Genomic DNA, 12,604 nt, shown 5'->3' with positions numbered 1-12,604 from the left:
CCCAAACATTGTGGCCTATGGGTCTGATAATTATGTTTTGGTGTATGGCTCTGTTGTGGTTTGAAGCTGGCTCCCTGCCAAATCTCCAAAACTCACCACAAGAACTTCCCCCAGCTCCTGAACCAAGGGAAAAGAAAAAAACCAAGAGAACTGAAATGAGAGAGACAGCTAAAGCAATATATATAAATATATTTACACTTATATTACAGTTATATACAATTGAAATATATGTATACAATTTGAAAAGGGAAAGGGAAAGGGGAAGGGAAAAAAGGAACAAAACCAAAATAAAATATACACGATCAATAGCCCAAGATTTAGCAACTAAAAGAATTAGCAAAAGAATATCTTACTACTCTCCTTGGGACCACAGAAAGTCACACTGGAACGATCGCCAGCAACCTTTGTCTCCCAAGGTCGGCAAGGCCTACCAGGCCTCACTCCCCAACACGATAGACTCAACAGCAGGGAAACCTGCACCTCCAAAGCTGCAGGAAAGTAGGAAAGAGAGGCTGAAGGCCTTTTCTCCTTTCTTCTTATACCCCAGCTTACGTAAAAATACCGGATAAATCTGGGCACTTCCTTGGTTACAAAACTGGTTACCAAGGAAGGCCTAGACTAAACTGCCACAGGCTCCTAATGTAAAGATAGGAAAGATGCCTTTTCTTTGGCTGCACTGATAGTGAGTACATAAGCTTTAATTTGTTCATGTTGAGGATTGTAAGTGAAGTTTACTAACTGCCACCATGCTTAGTAATTTTTCTCAAATTGTGTAGTGGAACTGTTTCTAGCTATTATTTCTCTTATATCTTTTGGCAGTATTCCTGAAGTTCCTTCTCTTAATATTCCTGCAGCTACAGATTGTACTCATTGTTGAGTTTGGATACATGAATCGCAAGTGCAAACCTTTTATGGATGCTACCAGCACAGTCGGCAATATTGGTAAAATCTTCCGCAGTGTGGTTAGCTACTAATGTCAACAATCTGACTGCCAATGATGGTGTTTCTGCCAAAGGAGCAAAGGATGATCTTAAAGAGACTTTGAGTTTTCCCAAATCAGAAGTGATGGCACTTAGTTTTTCACTAACACTTTTTGGTCTATGATGTTTATTACACCTAATCCTGTGCCAAACCATGCATTCCAGCCCGTAAGACTTTGCTGAATATAGGGCTGACAGTCTTTTTATATGTGTGATATGTTTACTTGAATGTTTATTTGAACTCTTTTCTGTGAATATGTGGGATCTAACAGTAGCTTCTGCTCATCCAATTGTCTAATTATGCAAGGTCCAGCAAAAGTTAAATTGTGGACACTCTCACCGTGTTAAAGAAGGAGTTGTAGAGCTGGTGGTGGCCTTAGTCAATGGGGTGGTAGGATATTTGGTAGTTGGAGTACTGATGAAGCATTAATTATAAATCTGGTTATATTTCCTTCCCTGAATGTCCACTGACACATCACAGAAACTGATTTATCTAGAGTGAAGGTGTGCCAACATTGATAAGAATCACCTGCATGTCCACTAATTTACATTCCATAGTCATACGGTAGGTAAGAAATACTTTCACAAAGTCCCGTACAGTAATGTCAATTTTGGATGACCATCTAATCTGTGAAGGTGGTTTATACGCTTTGCATCCAGCAAAGTTTGTTCTCCAGTTTTTCCTATTAAAACATTTGCATTGTATGGGGTACCAGGATTTTACCAATTAGGCAGTACCCTTGTTCCTTGGAAGACTATAACAGATGCATTGTATTGGTTTCATTGGTTCATTTGGACTGGCTGAGGCAGAAGATCTGGTTGTAAATAAAATAATAGACAGAGACCCATTATAGGCCTGAGACCATAATGAGTTCTGGGCAAGGGTTTGATCTAGCACCAATGTCCTTATCAGTCCAAAGATCAGCATTGAGAAGGCTTGAGAGTAGATGATTCCTCTCCCGAGTTCCATGCTTCCTCTGGAGCCCTCTTGACTCAAGACTAGTGGATCCACGTGGGTTTCTCTTTTACCCGGATTGCTGTGAAGGTTGTCCTCAGTACGTGGTAGGGTCCATCCCACTTCTCTCGTAGTGGTTTCTCCTGAAAGATTCTTAACATATATCCAATCACCAGGGTTGAATGGATGCAATTTACTATCAGGTTGTTGGGTTGGTGTTCTAACACCACCATAGCATTTTTCTGCAATTGTTTCCCTATAGCCATAACATAATCATACACATACTGATTACTGATTTGATCTAAAGCGTCACTATTCACAGCTTGCATTTTGTAGGGTCTGCCAAATAGAATTTCAAATGGACTCGGTTTCTCTTTTGATCTCGGCTTGACCCTTAGCCTGATTAAAGCAATAGGAAAGCTTGATACAATGAAAATTTGTTTCTTGACATATTTTAGCAATTTGTTCCTTAATGAGGTGATTCATCTTTTTCTACTTGCCCGCTTGCTTGTGGGTCTGTAGGGCATATGCAGTTGCAATTGATTTTTAGTGCTTTAGTTATTGCTTGTACAATTCGTGCACAAAAGTGTGAACCTCTATCTGAGAGATACTCCTCAGGCATTCAAAACCGTGGTATAATCTTATTCAACAAGACTTTGACCACTCCTTTTGATTCATTTGTCCTACATGGGAAAGCTTCAGGCCATCCAGAAAATGTGTCAGTCCAAAACTAAGAGATAACAGAACCCCCCCCCCTTTTCTTGGGAGGCTCAGGGAATTAATTTGCCAATTTCACCTGGGAAATGCCCTTTGCTTATTGCCCATTGGGTGTATTTTTGTTCCAGTATTTCAGACAAAGTTCCATTGGGATGTGACTTGCTCTACTGTGGTAAATAAATTTGGTCCTGTTTACTCTGGTCCTTAAATGCGAATAGAGTGAGTCTAAGCCCCAATAGTTTTATCATGTTTTACTTTTACAAATTGCCACACTAATTTTTCTAATAGTATTAAATGACCTGTTTTTAGTTAACCTCACCCATTGTCTAACAGCTTACCTTGTTTTCATGTATCCACTTAAATCTGTTTCGTGATATTCTACCTGTTGATCTGTGTCTAGTTCTTCTAGCACTAAAGCTGCTACTGGTAGTTCTTTACTTCTTGCAGCAGCTAATTCAGCTTCTGCATCAGCTTTTCTGTTTCCTATTTCTGGGACAGTGTTACCTTTCAGGTGTCCTTGGCAGTGCTAAATTGCCACCTGAGAGGGGAGTTTGTACAGCTTCTAGTAATCATAGAGTTTCTTCAGCATATTTCAACAACTTTTCCTTGATGAGATAAAAGTCCTCTTTCTTTCCAAATTGCTCCATGAATATGAACTATGCCAAAGGCATATTTGAAGGTCAGTCCAGGTGTTTAATTTGTTTTTCCTTCGCCAATCCTAAGGCTCGAATAAGAGCTATCGTTCTGCTTTCTGGGCAAAGGATTTGATTTGATTACCTCAGTAGTGGTGGTCGCAGCGATACCCAGCCATCTTCAACACCTTGTATTATGAAAGCCTGCTTGCCCATGGGTAAACCAGTCTTCTGCATCCAGGGGTGTTCTTCTTTAAGGTCCAGGCAGCTGGAGTGCACCACTTCAATGGTTTCCAGGCAGCCGTGTGTGACGGTACAGCCGAGATTCTTCCTTCTAGGAATGAAGCGGGTTAACAATGTTAGTCACCTGACTGGTTATGTCATCTGATTCAGCCAGGATTACCCGATATTTCAGAAACTGGGAGAGTGACAGCCAATGATTTCCTTTCTGTTTCCAGTACCATAGATACTGTGTGGACACTAACACAGTCCTTTCTGTCCTATTGTAAATGTTCTGGCTTCTTCTATATTTATGATCATTGTTGCTACGGCCCTTAGGCAGGTGGACCATCCATTGCTTACTTCGTCCAATTGCTTGGAGAAGTAGACTACTTTCTTTTGGATGGCCCTAGTTGCTGAGTCAGGACCCCTAGAGCCATTCCTTGTCGTTCATAGCGAGAACAACCAAAAGGCTTCGTTATGTCAGGCAGTCCCACCGCTGGAGTCCTTATGAGTTCTCACCTCAGTTGTTGAAGGCTCCAGTCAATTGAATTTGAGTGTAGCCAATCATAAAACGAGTTTTTAAGACTGCCATGGAGTCTTTACTGTGACACATTTAATCAACCTTGGATGTTTCAAGAATGAATCTTCTTATTCAAAGGACAATTAAATCTGGGGTAATCATTTAGTCTGGACTATGCAGGTAATCAAGTTGATCAAAGTGATACTCAAATTTTGTATTGATGTAAACCCATTTGAATTATAAATAGAGAAAGGGGAGAATATATTGGGATGTTGTTAAAGATTTCATGTGTATAAAATTTTTTTATACTCTTCAAAAGCTTTCCAATTAACTGCATAAGCTGAAAACTGAATCAATATCGAATTGTTTATACCGTGCATTAAATCTTCTTTCAATAAAAGAATCTGTCATGCAGGTTAGAGATTTATTTTCTGCAACTTTAAGTTTGTGCAGTATTTCTGCTCTTTGAGGTAAACAAAAGCAGTTTGTTTCAGAAGTTCTTATTTGTTTGCTGACATTTAGCAAGGCTGCAAGCAGTTCAATTAAAAACATATTGAGCCATACAGGGCATCCCTATATCTCTTCTCTTCTGTGAGACATGAGTGGTTCATGTCTTTATTAACACTTAGATACTGAGTTTTTTTAAATAAAAGTGGGATTTTGGCATTTATTACTCAAAGATAGAATTTCTTATGTCGGTTATACTCAAATTTATCTGCAAACAAACAGAGTGGGATGAAGACTTGATTTAACATGCCTCATGTTAGAAAGATTATCTTTTGCACTTTTTCAATCTCAGTGCACTGTCTGGTTTGGGGTTTCAATTTGACTATTATCTTAGTAGGTTCACAAGGTACTCAACATTTTATAGACCTGCACTACAATGTTGGTCTTCTAAGACGCTAAGACATTTTTTAATGTGTGACATCTTACAGGTGTGTTTCACCCATTTTTCAGCATAACAGTTCTATTTCAACTCATTAATTTGTTCTCTTTTATTTTCTGAGTTTGATCTATCTGTTGTTACAGTTACAGTTCTAAGGAAATGTTTAACAACTCCATTATTAATTCTGAATTTTGGCTTTTTGTCACAGGCACTTGAAATGTACCAAGCTGAGAGATACAGATAGGCTTTCCCATTTGTTTTTGATAGACTCCATCAGATTAACATCTTTACAATAGGTGAATAGTGTCTCTTTTGCTATTCTCAGGGTGGCACATAGCTATTTTCTCTCTTCATTTTAATAATGAGAAAATTCTTGTAAAGAGAGAAGAGCAAACATAGATGCAGTCTCACGAAGTATTGAAAGTTTCTTCAAAGACAAATATCAAATCCTCAATGCATTCTCCTCTTCACTCTTTGAGTAAGCAGACCTCTTTTTCTAGGAAGAAAAAAACATGATATATTCCAAAAGCCTTTCAGCTGAACTGAACAAATGTAATGACTTGCCATTCCAGTATTTTCTACCTCTCTTACTCCCTCTGCTATATTACTTAGATGCTGTCTCACCAATAATCTTAGAGAGAGCATTTTTACAGTATGGTCTTTTAGATTCAAATAGCTACTGGTGTATGGCATTATTTTATCAGTCTAATTGTATAGAATGCCCCTGCAACATTTATATTAACACACACTTTTGTCTTTTAACCAGTATATTCAGTATTTCTTATGCTTCATGTTAGCTCCTAAGAAGAAATAAAAATAAATTACTTCACTTCTGTCCAAGAAATAACTTTTTATGATCATACAGGCTTACAGTTTATCCTTCACTTTTTTTTTCTAGATAGATCTTGATAGAAATGGAAAATATACTATAATTTAGCCAATACTCTGGTATGTTAAAATAAGCAGGATAATTTTGTTTTGTTTCTTCAATAGAGACAAAGCATTTGCAATTGAAATTTAGCAGTTATTTTTGTAGTCTATAAATTTAAATGTATGGCATTTATGTTTTGATTTTCTGTGCATTGTAAAGCTGTATACATTGTAGGAAGACAAAACACTTATAACTTGGAATGTAAAAAGGGACCTATTCTATTACCCATGCTTATTGTTCCTTTGAAGTGAAAATATGTGAAAAGCATGAATATATCTCTAGTTTTCTATATGATGCAGCTTATGCAGTTTACAGGCGACAATTTATGCTAAACAAATCAAAAGCATTTTAATACAAGAACATTACTTCGCTGTAATGTTGTTCCTGAACTGGAAGTTGCTGGAGTCTCAGAAATTATGCAAGGAGAACATCACCTATGCTCTCACTGTGTTCTTCTGCTCTTCCATGGGTATCTAGTGTTGTCACTGAGAAAAACAAATAGATAAGGTTATGTAGACTTTTAATCTGATAATTTTGACCACTATATTGGTTTGTTTAGTTACAGTCATAATTTAAAAACCCCCACAAACCCAAAGTGTGGATAAATAACCTTATGCAAAAGTTTTCATGCTAACTGTATTTATAATTGGCATTCATAGTTTCTTTCCCTAATAACTTCCCTTACCATAAGATGAAGGATACAGTTAAATGTCAGACTCTGGATTTCAGTGAGGCAGCATAAAGTGTTACCACCCTTTCTTACGGTTACTACAGCACTGGCTGTGTAAGGAGTTCCATAGTAACATCTCCTTCCTCCTCTCAGGACAAATAAAACAACTGGCACAACTTTCAGTGCTGACTCACAGTGATTTTACTTTGCCCCAGACTGGTAATATTATCCCTTCTTAGAGTTTTGTGAATTCACCTATCTGCTGCATCTAAAAGCTCTAGATGCAGACGAGCCTCCACTCCAAGAGTGTGTGTCTGTCCCTGCCATAAACACCCTTCCAGGAGCTTGGCTTTCTCTTCTCCTTGTCAGAACCTTTACACCCATTCTCGCATTCAGGGTAGAATGGTTGGCTGCCAACCCCCATGATGGTAGCAATCAGTAATACCTCTGTCTGTGCGTGTCCCTGAGAAAGTAATTTGACTGGCATTCCTTGACTGGTGACAGATAGGTTGCTAGATAAAGGCCTTGTGTACAAACAGAAATGAATTAATTTAATTAAGCAGGTCAGACATTTAAGCAATTCTATATAATGCTCTTGGCTCCTTAGCTTAGCTAAGCTCCTTTTCTAGATGGATGACCTTTGTAAATCTTGATTTAACTTAATCACGGGCTGACAGAGGAATTACCTGAAATAAATACTTTTGTTAATTAATGACTTAAAATGTCTTCAATAAGTCAATATGAGGACCAAAACTGGCTATTGATTGGGCACAACCCATATTTTTCTCAGTTAAGATAAAGACACAATAGTAATGTCAGACTGTCTTATACAATGAGCTATAAAGTACCCTAGGAAGATATACATCTGCATTTTCATGCAGCGTTATTTTTCTGAATGAGGACTTACATTAATAAGTATCCATCTTTAAATAATTTCTAGTCTTGCATCTTGCCCTGAACTCTGTCCATAATCCTTTGATTGTGGTGCTATAGTGTTTCTAGATCAGTTATTGATGCCCCGGGAAGCTTTTGGTATAAATTGGGGAAGCTAGCCTGATCAGAAAACTATATGGTGACAATGATCTTTATTTCAAACACAATATCTTTTTTGATGTAAAGTGAAGGAAGTATAATGTAACAGCTGAAAAAAAGGAAGTAATGAAGAAGACTAAACATTTCAGTTGTATTTTATTTTTACAGGAGCATCTTCAGGGCCAGGGGTCATTGTTTATTTTGATAGGAGGAGTGGGGGTGGTCTGCTTTTGGATGGTGTTGGATGTTTTGTAGGGATTTTTTAGACTTGTAAATCTGGAGCAGGTTACTTTTACTGCCAAATCATAGTGTCCATGCATCTTTTTAATATTTTCAGATCTGCTATCATGTTCAGATGTTTAAAGATTAGGACGTGACACAAGGAAATATTCTCAACTATAACACATGCATCTTGGGGGAGAGAAGGTCATCTGAGCCAATCCGTGGCAGAGGAGAAATAAAAGAATGAATAAAATATTTAGAGGTGCCTGAAAAAACAAAGTGAATGAATGGATCTTACTCTCTCCATCAAGATTTCTATTTTGAGCCATAACTGGTTAGTGCCCTTGATATAGCAGCTACCTTTCTATTCAGTGAGAGGAAGAGAATCATCTCTTTGTCCTATAGCCACTCAATCAGTGGAGGCCACTGCCTTACAGATCTACCTGAAGAACAGACTAATTAAAAGATGGATTGTAGAAGCTGAAAGATTACTTCAACCTGGCAAATAAATGAAGGGGCTAGTGCTTTTAGAAAAGGCAGGAGAAAGCAGCAGAGCACAGGTCTAGAAAGATATGGGTATAGCAAATAACATTTGTAGCATGATCCTGGAGTAAGCACAGAGTGCTAAATAACGAGGTGGAGAAGGTTTTCCAGCTCCTTTTTATAGTTGGGAGTTAGATCTCTAAGGAAAGGTGCTGAGTTTTACTTATTTCTGATGAGCTAAATAAGAGGATTTTCACCTCGCCCACCTGCAAGAATAGTTGGGACTGCATAAGACATAAAAACCCCTCACACTCTTATAAAGCTTTTCTTTTTTTATCAATGATATAATTTGTGAATTTTTGGGTATGAATTCCTTGCAAATGCTGTAGTTTTACTTTGCAAAGCCTGTAGTCATAGTTGCAAATAGAAAATTGGATATCTATAAAAATTGTTTGCAACATTTTTGTCATTAAATGTATCATCAAATCACTTATTAACACTTCTAAGAAGTGGCATTTTAGATAAGCATATGAGTATGCATTCAAGATGTTGTGATAGTTTTTGTGAGAGGAGGAAAGAAATAGTTTTTTCCACTTTTCCCTGATGTGTTGTTACGAAACTATTTCTAATCTTTTACCACCCCTGTTCTACCTGTAGTAAGATTTGCTGCACTTTGTATGTGATAATACTTCTAATTCCAATGCTACAAAATCTCTGAAGACCCTCTAAAAGAGGACATTGTAATAAAGAGAGGACAAATAATAAAAATGTTTTTGTTGTGTTTCTTGTTAATCACGCACTGTACACAGCAAAGCTCTGTCTTTGAATTGTTTATATATTTTTGGTTCATTTAATCTCAGCAGAGAATTGTCATGATTGACTGACTCAAACCCGTGGATCCAAGAGAAGGTGCAAAAAACCTTTTCTCTATTCACTTCTAATTTCTCAAAAATAATTAATTCATCTATATTGTTCTTCATAGCACAGATGAACATAGGTGCAAGGATAGATGTTTCTAGTGTCATCAGTCATGCTGATACAAGAACAGTGAAGAAACTTGATTTGAATGACAGCTGCTAGCTGTCATTAAAATTTAGCTGTTCTAAGAGCTTGTCCTGTTACACAGCTGTAAGTTAGATATAAAAAGTAAGCTTTGGTATGGTCCCAGACAGAAGTTTACTATGAAGCAAGTGAAATTAAACAAGTTAGTGAATACAAATGATTAAAAGTATTCAGTGCTTAAAGGAAAATTTGTGAAATCCTTACCATTGAGGTCAGGGTTCACATGTCTTATTCTTGTCTGGTTTTGCTATTATTTTTTTTCTGTGTGGGAGGAATACTACAAGATGCTAACTGTCAGTCAGATTCTTGATGATTTTGTTACAACCTTTTGGTATAAAAAGCTAAGATACAGCTCAGATGGGCAGTAAATATTGGGATTTACTGAGAAAGTGGAAATGGAGGGCAAGTCCTTGAAGCTGATGAAAAAAGGGAAAGTAAGAGAACAACAAACTCCAACCAATGAACTTGAAGAAGCCAGACTTCAGACTTCAGAGCAGATAGAAAGCTGGTAGATGAAAATTTCTTGTAACACAAATTCAGGAAAAATTAAGCTATTACAGTGTAACAAAGTGGGAAAGGCAGCAAAGACGCAAACTAATAGCAGATTTAGTGAATGGCAACATGAAAAGAAATGAAACTATTTTTATTGTCCCCAAATGTCACTCATCACATAGGAATGCTGCCAGCATAAAGTGATGTTGCAGAGGAAGGAAGATGGAACATTTAGCAGGAATGGACACATGATAATTATACACAAGAAAAGTTATTCTCTGTGCTTTAACATAAATGACAATGTTTGAAACCAATTTACTGTGAGCTTTTCTATGTAGTTTGGTTGTTTCAGTACTAGGTCAGAAATACTTATTTTTTAAGGAATGCTTTCTTGAACTAAGTATGCATATATTTTGAAACCTGTCCATAAACAACAGCAGTTAGAGAATGTTTCCTTTTGGTTGCAATCTCTTCTTTGAGGCTTTTTTCTTTTCCTTTATGTGCCTAATAGACTTGAATTAAAATTTACTGCTTTAAGTAATTTCTTGAATTACAGGACTTGTGAAGAAAATAGGACAATCTTCCCCTCAATTTCTAATTTCAAGTTGTCAAGACAGTATTAGGTTTCTAGTTTTCAATATTACCTTCCGATAGTATCTGGTGGTGCATGGTTATATGTTGAGGCGAATGAGAGAGAGAAACAAAGAGAGAAGACCTTTTCCTCTGTATAGGGGTTCATGTTTCATGTACTGCAGTTTATATACTGAAGAAGTATAATTTTTTATACCTTTTGTTTTTAACTTATTAACATGGTGACTTTATAGCCTAGGAAGAAATCAATGTGTTATAAATATTTTTGTTTCAATTGTTAAGTGAATATGCCACATAAATGGTGTGGTTTGTGACAGAAGTAGCATAATGAAAGAATTTTGAGCAATCCTTAGTTCTGAGGATTTTAAATCTAAGTATACAAAATTATCGATTCAGGAGTTCTGATCAATGCAGATTCTCTTATCTAGTTGGGAAAACATTTCTTTTGGATGAGATGGTATCAGACGCTTCTCACCTTCATGTGTTTTGCTTGAGCTGCGAATTAAATTCCTTCTGGATGTAAGTATTGCTGATTTTATGGCCTCTCTTTAAGTGCTTTGTGAAGTTATAGTCATGCAAACTATCTTAGTCATAATCTAATTAAATACTAAGAAAACTGTGTTTGCATTTCAGAATTTGGTCTCCCATTCATCATAAATATAGCCAAATGTGCTGTATTTTTGCACAGGCAAATATATGTGTGGATGTCTATATATGAAAACATGTAAAAATATGACATGCCTCACAGATTGTTCCCAGAGTGAGCTCTCAAAAAGAAAGCAGTAGGGTTCAAAACTAGCTTTTGATAAAAACTATGTATTCTAGTGGTTTACTTGGCAATCCAATTAAATAAAAATCAACTGCAGATGTTTGTTACACTGACTGGGCTAGCAATTTAATGCTAGATAATATAAAAATAAGCATGTAGAATAGTTTTGTAAGATGATGATGTTTTATTGCTGGACATGAAGACTGTTCAGAAGACAATATTACTGCCCTGTTCATGTAATAATTCCTATAACAGTGGTTTGTAACAGTCTTTGAAATAAAGGTTGATGTTTTAGGAGAAACTTAAAGAAAGAAAAAATCTTATTATTTTGATTGGTGGAAAACAAAAAATCCACCACCTAACTCCAAAACATTATTGCTTGAAAACAAAGATATTGTAGAAATTAATATGAAAACCTAAACTTACAGATTTAACGTTCAATTTTACAATTGTACCAGGATGATTTTTATGCAGTACTGAGCAGCAGACATCTGATGAATAATGTTAAATTTGTACAATTATGCTTGTTTACTTTCTAAAGACCCACTTAGGTTAGTAGAATTAGAAAACAAATGTGGGTCTGTGCTGATGTAGATGTGCTGACGTAATTCCTACTATTTTCATTTTTTCAGACATCAACTGATATAGCTTTGGCAACTTTGACCACAACTATGCTTCCATTCTTAATGTACAGTTCTGCGGTATTTCGTAATCATCCTAATTCTAAAGAAATTTACCAAGATAAACTCATGCCATTTCTTCATCTGGGAAAAATGCACGCTTCTGAAATGTCAAGGACACACTAAATGGCATGTTCTTTGTTCGCCAGACATGCAGTGCACCAGGTGGTAAAGTTCTGGCTGAGTGGGTCAGGCCTTGCAGTCTCTGTGTAATCATTCTGATTATTGCTATTAGCCACAGTTCAGACGGTAACATAATCCGTTCAAAAGAATAAAATGAAGAAATACTGGCACCATCATCTATGTGTGCATAATAATAATTATATTACATTTGTTGTAACTGCATCTCTGCTATTTGCCTTCTTTATCTCATGTTCTGTGCTTTGTTTCATTTTTCCTAATATTTTTTTTACTCTTTGCACAGATACAATTTAGCAGTATCTCTACTGTCAAATCTGAGGAAGAACTTTAGGACCTCAAACTATCCAAGGAAGAACTTTAGGACCTAGGTAAATAATAGGTCTTATACTCTTGTAATAGGGTCTATGTATAGGCCTAAAGTGCTGATCCTTAAGTCTTTTATTCCCTGCTGATATCTATGGAGGTATCTAAATTTCACAAGTGTCACTCTCTGTAAAATTGCTACTGGACTGTAAACAGGCACCAGTGAAGAATTTGTCTATTAACGCTCTTCATGACTAGATTTTCATATGGAGTATTGCTCTGGTATTTTGCCCATGGGGATTAATCTAATAATCAT

At 36.5% G+C, this 12,604-nt stretch overlaps 1 protein-coding gene across 1 annotated transcript in view; it reads left to right on the top strand.

The window, feature by feature from the left end:
* Nucleotides 1-563: 563 nt before the first annotated feature.
* The window catches only part of LOC116780156 (cAMP-specific 3',5'-cyclic phosphodiesterase 4D-like), a 105,334-nt gene continuing 93,293 nt past the window's right edge, over nt 564-12,604 (top strand). The window contains exon 1 of the transcript XR_004354355.1: nt 564-682. The gene's annotated coding sequence lies outside the window, so the exon portion shown is untranslated. The remainder of the gene's footprint in view (nt 683-12,604) is intronic.

The sequence above is a fragment of the Chiroxiphia lanceolata genome, chromosome Z (genome assembly GCF_009829145.1).
Source record: "Chiroxiphia lanceolata isolate bChiLan1 chromosome Z, bChiLan1.pri, whole genome shotgun sequence".
Lineage (NCBI taxonomy): Eukaryota > Metazoa > Chordata > Aves > Passeriformes > Pipridae > Chiroxiphia > Chiroxiphia lanceolata.
Note: the sequence above shows the minus strand (reverse complement) of the source record. Positions and strands in the feature narration are given on the sequence as shown.